Source organism: Podarcis filfolensis (assembly GCF_964270895.1).
Source record: "Podarcis filfolensis genome assembly, chromosome: W".
Lineage (NCBI taxonomy): Eukaryota > Metazoa > Chordata > Lepidosauria > Squamata > Lacertidae > Podarcis > Podarcis filfolensis.
Window position 1 is genome coordinate 20,749,604 of NC_139619.1, and position 21,747 is coordinate 20,771,350.

At 43.8% G+C, this 21,747-nt stretch overlaps 1 protein-coding gene across 1 annotated transcript in view; it reads left to right on the plus strand.

The window, feature by feature from the left end:
- LOC310753712 (uncharacterized protein) overlaps positions 1–21,747 on the plus strand; it is a gene marked incomplete at its 3' end in the record, with an annotated part of 332,047 nt that overhangs the window by 48,537 nt on the left and 261,763 nt on the right. The window lies entirely within an intron of this gene.

Here is a 21,747-nt window from a genome sequence, read left to right on the forward strand (position 1 = left end):
GGGGGGAGTCAAGATACGAATCAGGGAGTCGAGCCTGAAGTCGTAAGAGGAGATGTTATAATTATAAAAATAGAAAAAAAGTTATAGGAGAAAGGAGGGCTTGTATTCCTTACAAAGAAGTTTACTGGATACTGTTTTGTTTCTAGTTTCTTTTTCTTTCATTTTTCTTTTTTTCTATCTTTTCTTCTTTTGTTGGATATATAATATGTATATGTATATGTAATGTTATATGGCTAAATAAAGATAAAACAATGGGGGGGGGACTTGCTGGTACGACAGTATTCAAACCTGCTCTTTGGGCAGAGATTTCTCCAAAAATAAAAAGTTCATAGTTCTAAAACTCCTCACCCACAATAATACAGAAAGGAGACTTAACATGGAAACGGGTATCAGAACGTGCAATAAACCCAGATGTCAACTTTGCTGCCATATACACCCAGACAACACCATCGCTGGACCCAACAATGCCAAACATCCCATCTCAGGCCTATTTAATGGCTCATCTTCGAACGTTGTGTATGCCATCAAATGCCAGTAGCACCCTTCAGCTCTCTATATTTGACCAACAGGCCAAACCCTGCGTCAGAGGATAAATGGGCCTAAATCTGACATCAGGAATCAGAAGGCAGATAAGCCAGTTGGCCCTTCAGCTGTTTTGGGACTACAGCTGCCATCATTCATAGCTCACAGGACCAGTGGTCAGGGATGATGGGAATTGTAGTCCCCAAACAGATGGAGAGCCGAGTTTGCCTATGCCTGTGATGGACTATGCCAGGCTTCCTCAAACTCGGCCCTCCAGCTGTTTGGGGACTACAACTTGTTGGAAAACTCCATTCCACCTTTAGTTGCAGACATGGAAGCTGGGGGCACTGTCATACAGTGGTTCCGCTCCTTCCTCCTGGGCCGTGTTCAGAAAGTGGTGGTGGGGGATGAGTGTTCAGACCCCTGGGCTCTCACTTGTGGGGTGCCTCAGGGTTCTGTCCTCTCCCCCATGCTTTTCAACATTTACATGCAGCCACTGGGAGAGATCATCAGGAGGTTTGGGCTGGGTGTTCATCAGTATGCGGATGATACCCAGCTCTACCTCTCTTTTAAATCAGAACCAGTGAGGGCGGTGAAGGTCCTGTGTGAGTGTCTGGAGGCGGTTGGAGGATGGATGGCGGCTAACAGATTGAGGTTGAATCCTGACAAGACAGAAGTACTGTTTTTGGGGGACAGGAGGCAGGCAGGTGTGGAGGATTCCCTGGTCCTGAATGGGGTAACTGTGCCCCTGAAGAACCAGGTGCGCAGCCTGGGAGTCATTTTGGACTCACAGCTGTCCATGGAGGCACAGGTCAAATCTGTGTCCAGGGCAGCTGTTTACCAGCTCCATCTGGTACATAGGCTGAGACCCTATCTGCCTGCGGACTGTCTCGCCAGAGTGGTGCATGCTCTGGTTATCTCCCGCTTGGACTACTGCAATGCACTCTACGTGGGGCTACCTTTGAAGGTGACTCGGAAACTACAACTAATCCAGAATGCGGCAGCTAGACTGGTGACTGGGGGCGGCTGCCGAGACCATATAACACCGGTCTTGAAAGACCTACATTGGCTCCCAGTACGTTTCCGAGCACAATTCAAAGTGTTGGTGCTGACCTTTAAAGCCCTAAACGGCCTCAGTCCAGTATACCTGAAGGAGCGTCTCCACCCCCATCATTCTGCCCGGACGCTGAGGTCCAGCGCCGAGGGCCTTCTGGCGGTTCCCTCATTGCGAGAAGCAAAGCTACAGGGAACCAGGCAGAGGGCCTTCTCGGTAGTGGCGCCCGCCCTGTGGAACGCCCTTCCAGCAGATGTCAAAGCGATAAACAACTACCTGACATTCAGAAGACATCTTAAGGCAGCCCTGTTCAGGGAAGTTTTTAACGAGTGATATTTTACTGTATTTTTGGTTTCTATGGAAGCCGCCCAGAGTGGCTGGGGAGGCCCAGCCAGATGGGCGGGGTATAAATAAATTATTATTATTATTATTATTATTATTATTATTATTATTATTATTATTATTGAACTGTTGCATGTCTTATACAGGTTTATCAAGACAACCAGTCCTGTTTGGCTTTGCTAGCTTCAGAGAGTTGTAAGCAAAGAACCAAGTACTTGCAGATAAAATTACATTGTGCATGGGAGTGTGTTTGGAAAGGACTCATTCAGGTGTCCTACATGCCAGGAAACGGAATTCCTGCAGATCTGTTGTCTAAAGTTCTTAACAGAGAACAACTTCAGGTATATGTACAGCGGTTGCAGTTGGGTTGAAATACTGCATCATAGGTTACATGGAAAGGGGGAGGATGTTGGAAAATTCCATTCCACCTTTAGTTGCAGACATGGAACTGTTGCATGTCACATGTCTGTTTACATACCAGCACAGCCTGCTAGGAACTTCCATTGTGTATAGCTTTTGCTTCTCTTTGTCTCTCGGAGAAGACAAAGAGAGAGACGACATGTTTCTTTGTCCTGATTTATGATTAATAAATCCGTAGTTGTAGTATGCTTCCACAAGCCTCACGTCTATTCTGTGTGCGCAGTTCGCTCTGCTGATATAGTGTGCCCTGGCTTTGAAGCACAGGTCGCTGATTTACGTTGGAGCAGAGGCCAATGGGTCTTCGCAGTGGGACGGCTGGAAGGAGACGACTCAGCTGGGGCTAGCCAGCTGGCCTTGAGACCCTCCGCATGCCAACACAACACACATCCTCCCTGACCGCCGCTCATGTGAGCTAGGGATGATGGGACTTGCAGTCACAAAACAGCTGGAGGGCCAAATTATCAGGCATGGCCCAACTTGGCCCTCCAGCTGTTTGGGGACTACAATTCCCATAATTCCTGACTCCTGGTCCTGTGAGCTAGCGATGATGGGAAATGTAGTCCCAAAACAGCTGGAGGGCCAAGTTTGGCCATCACTGCAGTAGGAGAACACTTCCATCTCCCAGGCCATTTAATGCAGGATCTCCAAGCAGCTGTCTTATGACAAAAGGATTTCAAAAATAGACTTGAAAGAGAAGTGGCTGAATTGCAACTTATCACTCAACTGAAAACGATGGAGAGAGTTGGTCTGAATAGAGATATTGGATTCTTGACTCATTACAGATGCTATTTTGAGTCATCTGCATACTCTCCCTTGCTTTTTCCTGTCAGACTAATTGCAGTCGTTAACAGTCATGAAAATTTATGATTCCACCGTCCAGCCGTTTCTTCTGCGCACACTCTTGAGGAAAACGACCTAGGTAGGAAAAATTGCAGAGACGCAGCAGTCTGCCTTCGTGTGAGAGCAGAGGGAGTGATGCAGTCCAGAGACAGCTTCTTCTATCTATAAGCGTTTATTTACAAGCAATAAATCACCATCCAAACTCTCAGACATCCTCTCCATGCTCAACGCACGCTCAGTCTAAAACTGAAACCAACTCACGGAACAAAGACTGTGACGACAGCACAGCACAGCTTCGTGTAGATGCTCCCCCCCCCCCCCGGATACATAACACAAGAAGGTTAACCCTATAACCACCATACTCTACAAGTCGTCCACAGGTTGACCATACCCATTGAGTCCTACTACCCTTTGGAGAAAAATTTGGCCACCCTGAATGTGATCTCTGGATCCTTGTCCTCTAACAGGGATTTTAAGCATTGAGGTTCATACCCACTTGGAAAGCTTCTACCCAAAACAAACTGAGTTGGTCTCTAAGGTGCTACTGGACATTTAAAAAAAAAAATTATTTCGACTGCGTCACACCAACACGGCTACCTACCTGAATCTAGGTTAACTGAAGGGTCTGCCAAAACCACTATATGAAACTGTTCAGGGATAAAGGCTGAGAATGCAAAACATACAGTGAGGGGGGAAAGTATTTGATCCCCTGTTAAATTTGCCCATTTGCCCTCTGGCGAAGAAATGACCAGTCCAGAATTTTAATGGTAGGTTTATTGTAGCTGTGAGAGACAGAATAAAAACAGGACAACCCCCAGAAACCCAGATGACAAAAGACAGAGACTGATGTGTATTATAATGAATGAAATAAGTATTTGATCCCCTATCAACCAGCGAGATGTCAGGCTACCTGGCATCGTCACTGTATGTAACGAGCTGAGATTAGAAGCACCTGCTGTAAGGGAGAGGAGTTACCTGTAGTCCCAGCTCTTTACAGTACCTGTACAAAAGATACCTGTCGACAGAAGCAATCAATCCAGCAGATTCCAAAGTAGCCACCATGACCAAGACCAAAGAGCTGTCCAAGGATGTCGAGGACAAGATTGTAGACCTGCACAAGGCTGGACTGGGCTACAAGGCTATTGCCAAGCAGCTTGGTGAGAAGGTGACAACAGTTGGTGCAATAATTCGCAAATGGGAGAAACACAAAATAACTGTCAACCTCCCTCCGTCTGGGGCTCCATGCAAGATCTCATCTCGTGGAGTTGCAATGATCAGGAGAACGGTGATGAAGCAGCCCAAAACTACACGGGGGGGGGGACTTGTCAATGATCTCAGGGCAGCTGGTCACCATGAAAATGGTTGGTAACACACTACGTCGTGAAGGACTGAGATCTTGCAGAGCCCGCAAGGTCCCCTTGCTCAAGACAGCACATGTACAGGCTCATCTGCAGTTTGCCAATGCACATCTGAATGACCTAGAGGAGAAAGGGGTGAAAGTATTGTGGGACTTCCGGGTTGGCGCCATCGGTAATGGCGGAATTCCTCTGACTAAGAGGAATTTGCTCCGTGAAAATCGGGTCTGGCCGCCACGGCGAAGGCGGAGACCCTTCAGAAATCACAGGTGGGTGAAGCCTGTGAACGCGGGATTCGGCGGGCACCCTTGGCGCCTCCCCTACTCGCGGGGAAACCCGTTCGTGGGGCTCCGTAGCGAAGTGGGGTGAGCAGCGCGGTGCTGTGAATCGACTGCTCTTTCCACGGAGTGAAGCCGCACAGCCGTTGCCGGAGAGCGCTGACTTTTTCCTGTGAACAATTGGATTTAAAAAGATACTACCCGTGAGTAGAACAATTGGATTTTAAAGATACTATCTGAGAATAGACCAAATTGGAACTTTTAAAAGAAGAAAGATTTAATTCGGAATTGTAGCGGGGAGGCATAAGCAGGAAGTCCGCCTTCCGCTTTTGTAGATAGAACAAAGCAAAGAGGCTGCAAGCTAGAGTCTCGGAGAGCCGACTGGAAAGGATTAAAATTTCAACTTCTAAAAATAGAAAACTCCCCCCTGGAAGCAGGAGAAGAGGGGGGAGAAGTTTTGGACTATTTATACCTGCGAGAGAGAGGGAAGGAAAATAAAACTCCACTGCTCAGAACCTGGGAACGGGCTGCAAATTAGACAATAAGGCTGCCGTATTTGGAATGCGCTCTGACTGTTAGCTGTCAAAAGAGAGATACATTGTGTTTAACTGTTTCTAACTGTTCCCTCTGATTTTAAAAGGGGGAAAAAGTAACTGAAAATTGAAACTAAATTTCCTTCTCGAGTTATGCTTTAAAAGGAGCTATTTTGGATAAATACAAGCACAGATTGTAACTGTTTCCCCCTAGAGGTAGTGGTGGAAACTGCTATAAGAGCCGGACCAGGGGAATTTTCCATTAGAAAGATAAAACTGCCTGACTGTGGGATTGACCTTGGACTTTTTGAGTGTTATGGCAGATGGGAAAGAAAATGTAGATTTATCAACAACGAGATCTGGGAAGTCTTGGCAGCGAAGAGCGTCAGCATCTGGTCCTTCTGCCTCATCCGCAGCTGTGCCAACTCAACTTAAACAAAGAGGAATGTCATCAGAAGAGACTTTAGCGATGGTGCTAGGTAAGATAAATGAATCTTTGGAAAAACTCAGCAGGAAAGTAGATGAGACAAATGTAAAAGTCGATGCGTCAAATGCGAAGGTGGATGCTGCAAATACCAAAATTGATATAAATACAGAAAGTATAAATAGTCTGGGACAAAAGGTGAATACTAACATAGAAGCAATACAGAAACTGATACAGGAGTCTGCCTCGACCCGTCAAATTGCAGAGGAAGCTAAGGGAAAAGTGGATGCTGTGGAAGTTAAAGTAACACAACAGGAAACAAAGAGAGTCCCAGATATACAGAGACAAGTTGAGGACCACAGGCTGATTCTTTCTATGATTGAGCTCAAGGAAAAAGAGCCGAACTTGAGGATTAGAGCTGTACCCGAATTAGAGAAAGATAGTTTGATAGAATTTCTTACGCAGGAATTCGCAGAGTTTTGGAAGCTGGACTTGGAACAAGAAGGAGTGAAAATCGTGAGTGCTTTTAGGCTTGGAAGAGGAGGGAAGAAGAATAGAGTAAGAGACTGTTTGATTACCCTCCGATCCAAAGAAGAGAGAGATAAAATTTTGGGTTGGCACTTCCAGAAGCCTTTGGAAATATTGCAGTCAAGAGTGGAAATATTCAAAGATATTCCGAAATATCTTTTGGACCTTAGGTCCAATTATGGAGACTTGGTTGCTCTGCTGAGAAGGAACAGAATCATCTTTAGGTGGGAATTTCCTCAAGGCTTATCCTTCAGCTTTAAAGGAAGGAAAATGAAAATAAGATCAGTTGAGGATAAAGACAAATTTCTGAGCACCCACGAAGAGGATCTACAGAAGGGACTTGGAAAAGAACCAGGAGCATTGGACAAAGGATCACCAGACAGAGGATTAGAGCAAAGAGTACTGGACAAAAGATCACCCATACTGGACATAGCAAAACTAAATTTTGGATTGGATTGCCCAGCGAAAGGGTTACCAACACCACCGTCAGAGCAAGAACAAGCACTGGGCGCAGTTGGAGGAGACTTAAAGTAACTACATCATGGCACTGCAAATATTAAGCTGGAATGTTAATGGGATGAATTCCCCTGAGAAAAGACGAAGAGTCTATCATGTATTAAAAAAGGAACAATTGGACTTGATTTGCTTACAAGAAACACATGTGATAAGGCTACACAGGAAAATATTGGTAAATAAAAGATTGGGGGAGGAATTTATTTCATCAGACAAAGTAAAAAAAAGAGTAGTACTTTACGCAAAGGAGAGCCTATCACCGAAATTTCTTTTTAAGGATGATCAAGGAAGATTTGTAGCAATTGAAATCCAATCGCAAGGAGAGAAATTTTTGATACTAGGTATTTATGCACCAAATGAGGGAAAATCGGAATTTTTTAAGAAGTTACATGAGACTCTGATGGACTGTATGGACTACAATATGATTTTGATGGGGGATATGAATGGAGTGGTGTCTACAAATATGGATAAAGCACAGAGACAGGTAGTTACTAAGGATGGTAGATTGCCAAAGACTTTTTTTGATATGACTGACAATATGGACTTAGTTGATATTTGGAGAATTAAAAACCCTTTGGGAAGAGAGGCAACCATCTTCTCTGAGGCCAAAATGACATGGACAAGAATTGACCAAATTTGGGTAACTAGAGGGCTGGCCCCAAAGACTAGAAAGGTGGAAATATGCCCTAAAATGTGCTCCGACCATAACGCTGTAAAGATGGAATTGAAATTAACACCAACTGGTTCCTTCAGATGGAGGATGAATGACACATTGTTTAGGAACGAAGAAGTGACTAAGAAGGCCCAAAAAACTTTGAGAGACTATTTTGAGATAAATATGAATACCACTGTAGAAAAAAGAGTAATTTGGGACGCAAGTAAAGCGGTCATGAGAGGATTTTTGATACAACAGAATGCGATCCAAAAGAGAGTCCAAAATGAGAAAAAAGACAAGATCTTGGAGAAAATAAAGGAAGGAGAGAAGAAACTGAGAGCGAAGCCAAAATCGCAGGAGATTTTGAAAGAGATAAAGTTACATCAAGTACAATATATGAAAATGATAAATCAGGAAATAGAATGGAAAATTAAACAGATGAGACAAAAGACATCTGAATCAGCAAACAAATGTGGAAAACTACTGGCTTGGCAAATGAAAAAAAGACAGAAACTTAACACTATTACAAATTTGGAAGTAGAAGGGAAAAATATACAGAATCCAGTGGAGATTAGAAAGTGTTTTCAGAGGTATTTTAAACAACTATATACACAGGAAACTCAGAAACAAATGGATATAGACAGTTTTTTGAAAATAAATGGACTACAGAAAATCTCTCAAGAAAATAAGTTAATGTTGAATTATAAAATAACGGAGCAAGAGATAGAAGGGGCCATCCAGAATATGCAATTGGGTAAATCCCCAGGACCGGACGGTTTGACTTCAAGATACTACAGAACCTTGAAAGAATGGATAATACAGCCTTTAAAGGAAGTGTGTAATGGAATATTGGAAGGGAAAAAGGCACCAGAGTCGTGGAAGGAAGCTTATATTACACTTATACCGAAAACAGAGTCTGAGAAGACACAGCTTAAGAATTACCGCCCCATATCTTTGCTTAATGTGGATTATAAAATTTTTGCAGACATTTTGGCTAAGAGACTAAAAAAGGTATTAGTAGAAGAAATTCATAAAGACCAAGCTGATTTTCTCCCGGGTAGACACTTGTCTGACAACACGAGGAACATAATTAACATTTTAGAAAAGTTACAAGTGAATATTAATACTAAAGCAGTTTTGATATTTGTGGATGCGGAGACTTTGACAATATTTCCTGGAGTTTTATGAAGAAAAACTTGCAGGGGATGGGGGTTGGTCAAGGTTTTGAAAACGGTATAGGGGCAATTTATTCAGAACAAAAGGCTAAATTAATTGTGAACAATGTAGTGATGGAAGAATTTAAGATAGAGAAAGGAACACGACAAGGTTGCCCAATCTCTCCATTGCTTTTTATATCGGTCCTGGAGGTTCTTTTAAACATGATTAGAAGGGACCAAACAGTTAAAGGTATACAAGTTGGAGCTAAACAGTACAAACTGAAAGCATTTGCTGATGATTTGGTATTGACACTACAGGAGCCAGAATCTAGTACCAAAAGAGTACTGGAACTGATTCAAGAATTTGGACAAGTAGCGGGATTTAAGTTGAATAAGATGAAAACTAAAGTCTTAGAGAAAAATTTAACAGTGATGGAGAAAGAAAGGTTTCAGAAGGAGACAGGGTTAACACTGGTTAAGAAAGTGAAATACCTAGGGGTTAACATGACTGCTAAGAATGTGAATCTGTTTAAGGATAACTATGAAAAATGTTGGATGGAAGTGAAAAAGGATTTAGAAATATGGTCAAACCTGAAGCTATCATTGCTAGGCCGAATTGCTGCGATAAAGATGAATGTATTGCCTAGGATGTTGTTTTTGTTTCAAACATTGCAAATCTTAGATAAAATGGAGTGTTTCAAGAAGTGGCAGAGAGATATCTCTAGACTTGTCTGGCAGGGCAAGAAACCTCGAATAAAATTTAAGATATTAACGGACGCTAAGGAAAGAGGTAGATTTGCCCTGCCAGACTTAAAACTTTATTATGAATCAGCCGCCTTTTGCTGGCTGAGAGAATGGATGCTTCTTGAGAACACTGATGTGTTGGATTTAGAAGGTTTTAACAATAATTTTGGGTGGCATGCATATTTGTGGTATGATAAGGTTTAAAAAAGCGTTTAAAAACCATATTGTCAGAAAAGCACTGTTTAATGTTTGGATAAGATATAAGGATTTGCTTGAAAATAAAACCCCAAGGTGGCTGTCACCAATGGAAGCGAAGGCTTCCAAATATACAGTAAGCCATCTGTGTCAGCAATGAAAGCATTGCGTTGACTGGGTTTAAACTATTTTGATATGATTCTTGATCAATCCACACCTCTGCATCCCTGTTCCATTTCTCTTTCTTGACAAGTCACGTACACTGCCAGTTTCTTCGCCAGGCAGGCTCCTGGGTCATCAAAGACAGTGGGCAGCTTCTTTGAAGTAGCCTTTCTGATATGTTAATCCCAGGGTGTTAATCTTAGGGCCAGGAAACATATCTCACATAAAGGTGATAATGATTGCTGTCCTCCTGGCCATCCTCCTTATCATGTATATTGCTTGTTTATGACCTCAGGGGTTGCCAAATGTACTCCTTTGTAGTTCTTTTCTTTGTTTACCCCAGAAATATGTGTGCTTAATTAGTTTTGGTAGTTTAACTTTGTTCCCACGTGGGGTTTGTTGAAATGCTCAGAAGAAATCTGACTGGTTCTTTCGAACACTCTGTAAAAAGTTATTTTGTGAATAAAATGACCTGGGCCAGGGGCTGGGGAGACACGGAGAGAGATTATTATACGCACCCTTCCCAGAGTCTTGCTGATTCAAGCCTCTGTGTGTATTCTTATTAATCAGAGTTCAATCCTTCCTTTACTTTGGGAACGCCTCAGGTGGTGCCCCGTGTGAGGCAAACTTAAAAAGGAAACTGTATGAGGCTAAGCTAAAAAGAAACGTGTGAGGCAAACCTAAAAGGGAACCGTGTGAGGCTTGGGGGGGGGGACCTCAGCGTGTGAGGCAAAGCTAAAAGGAAACCTCAGCAAAAGGAAACCCCCAGGATTGGACTCCCCTTGGAGCTAGCAACCTGCTGTCCCTCGGTCGCGGTGGATCATCTCCTGCAAAACAATTCCCGGACTTAGGATCTCATTCGCTCGGAACCAGCCCCAAAGAGGCGCGTCTATTACCTTCCAGGTGAGATCATGGGAAGCAAGCTTTCACATAGGCAGGAAAAGCATAGGAATAATTTGTTATTTTTGCTAGCTCAGGCAGGGCATGATAAGCATTTAGCACCCCTAGTAGAAAAATTGTTGTTAGAGATTGCTAGACTGTGCCCCTGGTTTCCAGAGGGGGGTACGTATGACATTAAGAAATGGAATGAGCTGGGAGATGCACTTCATAGACATCCTGAGGCATCTGTACAAGTCTTGCACACCTGGCATTTGTGTAGAGACGCAGTTGGAAAGCTCTCTAACCCTTTGCTCCAACCACCAGTTGTCTCTATGAATGCTCCCACATTGTTGCAACCCCTAGCTGCCTTTAAAAATGCTGTAATATTGTTCCCTCCATCTCAACCTCTAGATTTCCAGCCTCTCTCTGAGGTCATGCCAAAGGTAATTTCATTGGCACCTTCCTTTGCCAAAGATTTGCCTGGGTCGAATGTAAATTCCATGCCACCTTCTGTGGTGGACCAATGCCCGCAAGGGCCTCAGACCACAGTGTAAAAATTGGTTATTCAAAATATGGCAGAAGGAAGCAGTGAAGAAAAAACAGCTGACACCTTACAATTATTAGCAGTCTATCTTGTTGTTCAGAATACACAGGGACAGAGAGCAGTTTTTTAACAACTGAAGCAAAGTGTGACAGAAAATGGCTTGCATGGTATTTTTGATGGGCTAAGAGGAGCCAGTACTTTAATTCCAAACCTTGAAGCCTCTGAAGTTTTAATGAAACAATTGGCTTATGAAAATGCAAATGCTGATTGCAAGACTGTTCTTAAAGCAAGTTATCAGAACCCAGAAACAAAGATTGCTCAAATGATTAAGCCTTGCCAGAATATTGACACTGAGATGTTGGGTTGAAATAACGACAGACAGGTAGCGAGTGTCATCTGGGAGGCATCTCCCGAGCAAGTCTCGGGGAGTCCCTTTTATTGAATATTACAGCATTGCCACATATGTGCTTATTGCTGATTGGTTAACACAAGTACAAAGCAAAGATTACATTAATCACCAGTGGATTAAAGGCTGGGAAAGGGTGCACAGAATTACACAGGCATGAAGACCTCCTAATTAAACTTTTGCTAGTGATTGATATAGCATTCATCCGTAGATGTGGTCAACTATGCATTAAGAACAAGTCAGGTACAATGTTTTCCTGAACTCAATGTGAGCTGAACTGGTGAGTGAATGTCTTAGTACTGTTTGTGCAGTATTGTGTGCAGGAGCGAAACTTAAGAGCAAGACTTTCCCAAACATGTCACAGTCGTGTATAGGATTATTGCATCCAGCATCCCAGCATCTCCCCCTTTCTTTATTTATTTAATGGTGAGTGGGACAAAAGTACTTCGGGATACGTGGTTTGCCAGCGCATGCCCAAAATAATTCCGCCCACCGATGTTGTTATGTGAGTTCAGGGTGAATGGGACAAAAAATACCTCGGGATACGTGGTTTGCCAGCGCATGCCCAAGATAATTCTGCCCACATCTCCCCTAATGTCTACTGTTGGTGCTGCCATTTCGCAAAGTAGGCGGCAATAATTTTATTGGGTGGCTGAGGAGGAGAAAAACACTGGGACCAAAGGCGTATGAGACCAGGGATGCACTGGATGAAACAACATAGCAAAATTAATATACATATTATGATAATAGCATATTGAAAAAGATTGCGAAGCCAATTCATATTTGGTAACCAGCCGGTGAGCCACTGGGTAAACGAATCCCAGAGGCCAGAAAGTCCAACGTCCTGTTTGATGTGATGTGTGAGATTTTGCAAATGAGAAATTTGTGCTTGAATAGCTTTGGAATTGTCCGTAATATTAAAACAGCACATGCCATCCATTTGTTCACAACCATAATGATGAAGCATTAGCAAATAATCTATTGCAGCGCGATTCTGTAAGAGTCCGTGACGCAATTCACTCTGTTCTTTACTCAAAAGGTGAAGAGCTTGTGAAGTAGAATTCAAGGCTTTTGCTGCAGAGCAAGCTAAAGAGTTAATATTCCTGCTATTCCGTACAGCCAATCCAGGGACTCCTAAAAGAGAGACGGCTAGAGAAATATATTCAGATCTGCTAGGGAGAGAAACAGAATCATCACAATCATTAGTCAATTCCACAGAGCGTCGATATCGAGAGTGGGATAAATGATGCTTCTTGGGTAATATGATAGACAAGCAGCTAAAACAGCAAGGTGTACCGTGGCTAATGTTTGCAGGAATATAATTAAACGTATAGCCAGGACACGACCAAAACCAACCTGCAGGTAGCTCTGTGTATTTATACAGATAAGAGACATTTACATAATCAGAGCAATTAAAATTATCCTTGCCCATTTTCACACAGTTGGATTTTGTGTAATTCACCATGCGAGCACAAGTAACATTATAAGATGCCACATATGGTGTTGATAAATCAATAGCCAAAGGTGGTCGCTTACGCACTTGAGTTCCCCAGACAAAATAGCCAGAGTACCCAAGGTTGCGGAGAGAATCATTTTGGGTCAAGGATGAAAAAAACCAGGTATCATTTTGTATGTCAAAAGGATCATGGCAAACAGGGATAAGGCAGGAGGCAAGGATTTCACCTATTGACACCTGTTGAGTTAAGCAAAAGGAAGAAACATTGAGGGTTTTTGCAAAAGATTCCCACACATTAATTGGTGTGGAATCACCGCCACTAGGAGCGGAAGCAGAAAGGGGCAAAAACAAAACACTGAAAATGAGCACTATCATGGAATTTATATTAAGGCACGAAATGAGACACAGAAGCAAATCTCCATTTCCCACTTTTCTTTTCTTTTTTTGACGAAGATGGGGGTATTATCCGCCAGGGTCTCTGCATTGTTTGGCAAAATGACCTGGGCGCTTGCAGTTGAAGCAATTGCCTGTTGGCTTATTGCCAGCTTGGATGGCACCGGCAAGCAAAGACATTGCATGGCTCTGGCTTCCTACATCGGCACAGGTTTGAATCATATCGGCCAGGTCATATTTTGGGCGATGTACAACTGACTGCAATGCCTTCTTGCAGTCGGTGTTTGCATTTTCAAAAGCCATTTTTTTCATCAATTCATTTTGAGCTGTAGGGTCATCTATCTGCCTGGCGATTGATTCTTTCAATCTATCTATAAATTGATGGTAAGGCTCCGAATGCTGTTGCTTAATATTAACAAAGGAGCTCAGTGGTTGCCCTGAGACAGGGACTTTCCGAAAGGCGCGTTGCACACAGGTCGCAGTGCGACTAAAATGCAAAGGTGTTAGTGTCGCCTGGGCTGGTATATTATCATACGGACCAGCACCAAAGAGTTGATTGGCTGTATGCTGCGGATCAGCCAGGGCTGCTGCATTATGCTTAAATTCACTTTCAAAAACTACATATTGCGCTGGAGATAAAAGCATGCGCATCAAATCTTTCCAATCTTGGGGTAGCATTGTGTAACCGCTTGCTATCCCCTCCAGCATCCCTATCACATAGGAGGATTTTAAACCAGAATCAGCAATGGCTCTCCTTAGTTCCCTCATGACAGAATAAGGAAGTGCCTCGTACAACACCTGTTGTTGAGCAGTTCCTGGGTTGGTATAGGAGATAGGGAAAGCAGATGGCATTTCCCCAGCCCATTCAGACTCTTCCTCTAAGGACAGGAGCCCTTTCTGCCTAGCTAAAGAAAGCGTGGCGCGCACAGCTCCTGTAGAAGAGCACGCAGGGGCTGGGGCAGGCGAAGGAGGGATGGGGGGGTGGATGTGGGCTGAGGCGTAGGGAGGGGCTGGCAAGGTTGCAATGGAGGTAAAATCTTGGGGTAAGGTGGGGGATTGTCTGCAACTGACAAAAGAGCAGGTGCCGTCGGAGATGCCTGAGGTCCTAATCTAGCGACGGCGTCTGCACACTTCTGCCAAGTAAGCAGACAATGAATCGGAGCCCTCGGTTCTGCGAAAAGAGTTTTTCCGATCTTTTGCCAAGTTTCTACTTCCAAAGAACCAGCCTCTGGATAAGAAGGGCATTGGCAAGCAATCTCACATAGCAATTGTTCAATTTCTTTTAAAGAAATATGAACACCCGCCACCCGCTGTCTAATGAGATAGAGTAGCTCCTTGGCATGCTCTTTTTGGAACCTAGTCAATTCCCCCCCCATACTCACGAATTAGCGCGCTGAGACTTTTCCAGTCGAGTGAAGTACAGGGGTTTGGCTGCGTGAGGGATCTGGCACGTCGGGGTCACCAGATGTTGGGTTGAAATAACGACAGACAGGTAGCGAGTGTCATCTGGGAGGCATCTCCCGAGCAAGTCTCGGGGAGTCCCTTTTATTGAATATTACAGCATTGCCACATATGTGCTTATTGCTGATTGGTTAACACAAGTACAAAGCAAAGATTACATTAATCACCAGTGGATTAAAGGCTGGGAAAGGGTGCACAGAATTACACAGGCATGAAGACCTCCTAATTAAACTTTTGCTAGTGATTGATATAGCATTCATCCGTAGATGTGGTCAACTATGCATTAAGAACAAGTCAGGTACAATGTTTTCCTGAACTCAATGTGAGCTGAACTGGTGAGTGAATGTCTTAGTACTGTTTGTGCAGTATTGTGTGCAGGAGCGAAACTTAAGAGCAAGACTTTCCCAAACATGTCACAGTCGTGTATAGGATTATTGCATCCAGCATCCCAGCACTGAGACCCACAAATCTGCCCTCCTAGCAGCAGCTTTGTCTCTTTCAGTGCATCCTGCTAAAGACAGGCAATGCCACAACAGGTGGCCTTCCAGCCTGAGTTTAAATGGGAGAACAAAGACTCTTGTGCCAGCTGATTGTCAGGATTTTACTGAAGCTAAATTAGCAGAGCCAGCTATTGATTCTAACACAGTTGCTTTTAACACACAGTCTCCTGTGACAAATCTGCGCCATGCCACTAAGGGCAGTGCTGGTTTGAATCTAATGACAGCAGAACTTGCTACTTTTCAGTTCCCGTTCCCTATGGTGGTTTATAAAATTAAGACATAGCATACAGGTCTGATTCCACCTCAGACAGTGAGACTCATTCTTCATCGCTTTTTGCAGACTATTTTTTCTCTTTTCCTCCCTGAACTTAAAATTCCTAATGAATTTACTTTACAGGAGTTGCAGTTTTGGGGTCACTTCATATACGTGATTCTTCTTAATACAATGTTTTCACCTACAGGACTACTTTTTTTCTCCAGACACTGCTGAGAGAATAGTGGTTTTAGAGTGGCTACACTCTGATTTGCCTGACACTGGATTTGATATTGCTGTTTGTTACTGTATTTTTCACTCCATTGGACGCACCCGACCATAGGGCGCATCTAGTTTTTAGAGGAGGAAAACAAGGAAAAAATATTCTGAATCAAATGTTGTATAAACTACTGTATTTAATAAACAACCGGTATATCAGAATCACATTACAGCCATGTAAAGTGAACAGCAGTCAACAATGGCATTAAGAACCATCATCACTGTCATTAACAAATGAAGAGAGACTTTAAGGTTTGAGTACTCTTCTAGTCTTCTGTGAACCCCAAGAACTCATCACTGCTAAAGTCAGAATTTATGAAGCTCAGTTGCTCACAGTCACTGACATCACTTTCTTCGCTATCTTCATGTAAAATACCATCTTCGTATCCATCCAAAGCATTGCTAATGCCACATTTTTCCTCTCAATCCTCTTCCTCCCCTCTCTCAGCGAACAGCCTGCCAGCTGCTCGCAAACATTCCCTTTACTTGAATTACAGTCAAGAAACAGCCAAGCAGAGCTTCTCAGTGGCAGGCTTGGGAGGCTTTCCTTTTCCCCACTTTTTTCTCCCCCCCCCCCAAGGAGAACAGTCCCCTTTTCCAGCCTCCTCCTCTCCATCCCTTTCACCCAAACTCCTCAGGTGACGTCTACAATTTCTCCCCTTCACTGCTCCCTCTCCTTTGCCCTCTACCATGACTCTCCACTCACGGCAACCTATCTCCCTTCACCCAGCTTCTTGGTCCCCCTCCTCTCCGTCCTCTTCCTCCCCTCTCTCAGTGAACAGCCTGCCCACTGCTCCAAACCTTGAGGGGAAGGGCAGGCTGCTGGCAGAGCAGACCCCCCCAACCCCGTTCAGCAGCCCTGGAGCATGGGGAATGGGCGCACAGCCTTCCCGTTGCTCCAAAGCTTCCCGGGGCTGCAGAGGGAAGCCGAGGCTGCCAGCAGACGAGCGAGGCTCTCCCCCCCCGCCCCCATTCAGCAGCCCAGGAGTGTGGGGCATGGCCGCACAGCCCTCCCCTTGCTCCAAAGCTTCCCGGGGCTGCAGAGGGAAGCCGAGGCTGCCGGCAGATGAGCGCGGCTCTCCCCCCCCCCGCCCCCATTCAGCAGCCCAGGACTGCGGGGCATGGGCGAACAGCCCTCCCCTTGCTCCAAAGCTTCCCGGGGCTGCAGGGGGAAGCCAAGGCTGCCGGCAGGGGAGCGCGGCTCCACCACCACTACCAAAGTCCAGTCCAAGAGTGTGCCGCACTCCGGCAATCCGGTTCCAGGGACCACACATTCGCTCCATAGGACGCACAGACATTTCCCCTTACTTTTTAAGAGTAAAAAAATGCGTCCAATGGTGCGAAAAATACGGTATTTGCTTTTTTCTAAAACAGGAACACAAGTCCTTAATGAGTTCTTCTTTTTCCTATTAGATTGCATTTACTGATTAACTTGGGGTAGTTTATTTTAACCCTCCTAAAGATTCACACCTAGTTTTAATTCAACAGGTACCCTGAAAATTGGTTTCTGTGCAAAAACAGGTTCCTATTCAACACCTCGAGTGTTTTAACGTATAAGGATTCTGAAAATAACTGGCATATTTTTTTTGTAGCTAATCAGGAAACTGACAGAGACCAGCCCACACTTCCACTGCATTTTGTGCTTTTTGTGTGAAGTGGGATATCTTTTTATCACATTTGGCTAATTCCTATCTTTCTCCTATGCTAGATTTTAATCTACTCTTTGTTCTTGACACTGAAAAATCTCTTGATAAATAGAACTATGCCTTTCTGATGCTCACATTTTGCTCCCATACAGAATTCAAGAATATAATTTTAGCAGGAAATCAACATGCTGATTCTGCTTTGAAATCTTTCTGTCCGTTATTTTCTAATGCAATTGACAGCCATGCATTTTTTCACCAGGGAACTGAGCAGCTGATAACATAATTTTTCATTCCTCTGACACAAGCTAAGGATATTGTTGATGGATGTCCTTCCTGCACTTTAGCTCGTTAACTTTACCTTAAATCAATTTTTTCCTTTCCTAATAAATTTTCTCCTATGAAATGCCATTGTAGGGAAGAGGTATCTCTGGAACGACCTCTGGAATGCCCTCTAGTGACGTACCAGCAGCTCCCCAACCTGCAGTGACGAGGGACCTGTTCCTTTAATTACCTAGGGGCAGGATGCCCTACTGTTCTTACTTCCTCAGGTCCTTTGTGGATTCCAGGTCGCTGTATCCATCCCTATAGGCCAAGACATGCACTTGCACCAAGGCCTGCAGAATCCCATTCCGGACTTTGCAAGGACCATGACCCTGATTCTGCATCTACAGGCTCAGCAGCCCTGTGCGAAAGTCCATTGCATCCATCTTCATCCTCGAAAGGCTGAGGGATGCCCGAAGGTGACATGGGGAATGCTGAAGACCTTGGACTCTGATGCCAGGACACGATTTCAGCATTATGATGTTCCAGAAGCACCAGAGACTTTTTTAGTAGCTCTAATTACTCAGCTACATATGAACTCTATGCTGCTTTTAACATGTATATTATTTGTTTTTTGGGGTTTTTTTTTATACCTAGTACTCAATGTATCAAGGGACGCGGGTGGCGCTGTGGGTAAAACCTCAGTGCCTAGAGCTTGCCGATCGCATGGTCGGCGGTTCGAATCCCCGCGGCGGGGTGAGCTCCCGTCGTTCGGTCCCAGCTCCTGCCCACCTAGCAGTTCGAAAGCACCCTTAAGCGCAAGTAGATAAATAGGTACCGCTTTATAGCGGGAAGGTAAACGGCGTTTCCGTGTGCTGCGCTGGTGCTGGCTCGCCAGAGCAGCTTCGTCACGCTGGCCACGTGACCCAGAAGTGTCTCCGGACAGCGCTGGCCCCCGGCCTCTTAAGTGAGATGGGCGCACAACCCTAGAGTCGGACACGACTGGCCCGTACGGGCAGGGGTACCTTTACCTTTTACTCAATCTATCTATCTTCCTCCTGACACTTCTTCTAGTCATAGCTATAATATGTGGATGCATTTAGCTAAATTTCCTACTGTCTCTCATTTTTGTCTGAGTGAAACATGTGATATGCACACTGCCTTAGAAAATTGTATGATTCCTGTTTGTACACAGCCTTTCATATGGCACACACACGGGAAAGTGGTTTTCTAAATGGATTCTTGAAGGTATCATTGGTTATACCAATCTCCATGATTGGGGAACAGTGACACAAAAGTTACCCCTCAATGCAATCTCGTTATACACACCTACAGTTGCAGCCACGCCAGACACCTCTTGTGTTCAGATTGTGAACTGCAGTAAGAAAGCAACTCGCTGTCTTTCACTGACACAGGAAGGCCAACTTGGACTTGTTCACATGTTCAACAGATTACTTTTAATTATGCTCATGTGCTCTTACCAGATAGCTGGTTTTTCATGTGTAATCAAACTACATTCCCGCAAATTTATCTGATGCTCAATGCTGCCCTCGCAGACTGACATGGATCCTGCCTAGTTGCTCAGTTTTAGAAAAGAATAGGCAAAGGTTGTTGCGCTCTCCTTTAGGAATGTCTACTAGACATCTTTCTGTGATACAAGAACACATACATGAACATGAAGAGAACACAGTACCCCTGCTACCTTAACCTCTACTATCTTAAACTCTTCTTACAAAAAACTATCTTTGAAGCAGGACCTGGAGGAATTTTACCCTTATGCTTTTCATATAATCAGTTATCCATATAATCAGTTATCAGTTATCAATATATTCATATATATCCACGTATAACCAGATATTTTTATAATGATTTTATAATCCATGTTTGAATCATGAAAGCTTCTGCTTAGCTTAACAGCAAATTGCTTAAATCTGCAAAGTTTAAATGAACTTTGTCCCAGTACCTCCTTGTTCTCTCTCTACAAGAAGGGAAGCGATAAATCTGGTGTGCTGGCACTTTCCCCCCTTGTCCAGACAGAGTCTATGCAGTGAAACAGGAAGGTGCTAACCGCAAAATGTCCCTTATAAACAGATGGCCGCCTGGGAGTAACAGTTAAAGTTCCTTCTTGCCTTAAGTTTCTATTCTTGCAATAAATCTAGGAGAAAGGTCAAGGCTGCCCCAAGACTGCATGTTCAAACTAAAAAGCAGAAGTTGGGAGAGAACTCTTTGTATGGTCAGGAGCAAGGCTTGTATGCGCTCATTAGCTTATTTTGCTTCCATTCGCAATTGTATTTGATTATGTCATGATCTGTGATGTATGTACGCAGGTATAAAAACCCCTGGGCGACAGAGCTCGGGGCCCAGTCTTTTGGAAAAGATTACACTGGGTCAATTATTGCTCAGCAATAAGCCTCACTTTTTTTTTCTCCAATTGCTGCATCTGTCAATTCTTGAACTATCTGAATTGATCACTGGTACCCATTAAAATTTGTTGCAACATCTTCAACTCTTCTTACAAAAAATAATAATTAAATAAATAAAATTTAAATAAATAAAAAACGGTGAGATGCAGTGATCAGGTGGGATTGCTATGAGGAATTATAACAAATATAGAGTAAGCCATCTGTGTCAGCAATGGTTACGAGTACAGGAGCAGGAACATCTGTGATGTCAACTTATGTGTATAAGCTTACGTGTCTGGATTCCTGGGGAAAGGGGGAGAGGGTGCCTGGAGGATATATATACTGTATGCAATTTCTCTTGCTTTTGTGCTTGCAGTGCCTTCTGCTATCCGGAGAGCAGAATAAACTCTTTCTCTGAACCAAACCTCGGTGTCATTTGACTCCTTCCTCCCTGTTCTGGGAGCAATGCTCACCCTACCAATCGGTAAAGTCTAATAAGGCTTTTTTTATGTGCATGGGGACACTCCAGTGAATGTTTGAGTGCATGAGACGTTGGGGCTCAGAGCCACTGGCAAAGCGAAGTGTGGTCCTTGAAGTGCGGTTCCTGGCGACACGAGTCTGTCTAGGCCACTAACAGGACGCGGAGAAAGGTGACTGAGTGAAAAATAATACTAGGTGGTCGGAGTGTCCCAAATCATGGGGGGTACAAGCAGTAAATCGACCCCCTTGCAGTGTGTGTGTGTTTTCTGGATGATAATTGGAAGGACGCCACAAAGGGAGATGATTGGGGGTTTAAGAACCCATGATTGGGGGTTTAAATCCGATGTTCATGCAGATCAGGAGAGAAGTGAGAATGTTAGAACAGGAAAAAAGTTGGTTAGTGTGTTGTAAAGACGGTTGAGTGTTTATGTTGATTAGTATTAATGAAATTAATATATTCAGATGCTATTATTGAAAGAGAATTTACTAAATTCAGTAAAAGCTGAATTGCATAGAGGCTGTGTGTGACCAGCAACACACTTAGTCACAGTCTTGCTCAGCTTCTTGGTTGAGGTTTTCACGAGTAAAAACAGTTTTTAAAGAATTAATCCACAGCTGTTGCAATGCTGAAAGGTGCAGTTGCCTTGATCTCACCATGAAATTTTGTACCTTTGCATGGAAAGAGGCAAAATAGTGCCGTTCTCCTGGTTTTATTTAAAACCTCAAGGAAGAAAGAAAATCCTTTTTTTTTTAGGCTAGGAGGGAAAGTAGCTTTGCACTGTGAGAAACTCGAGCTATCTCTGGTTTGGTTTCTGTATTTAAACTATACAAGTTTTGAAAAACTGGCTAGGATTCTGTATGCTGCTGTACCATGGTGAATAATTGGAAGAGGAAGAATTTTGTGTTTTGACTGGAACTGCATTTTTCCCAGAACTATTTTTATCTGAAGTATGTAAGGTGTAAATGAAATCAAAGAAACGGGTGTGCAATTCGAACCTTTACATGAATGTATCAAAAGACTTTCAAGTTTATATTTGCGGCCACCCGGGGGGGGGGGTAGATATT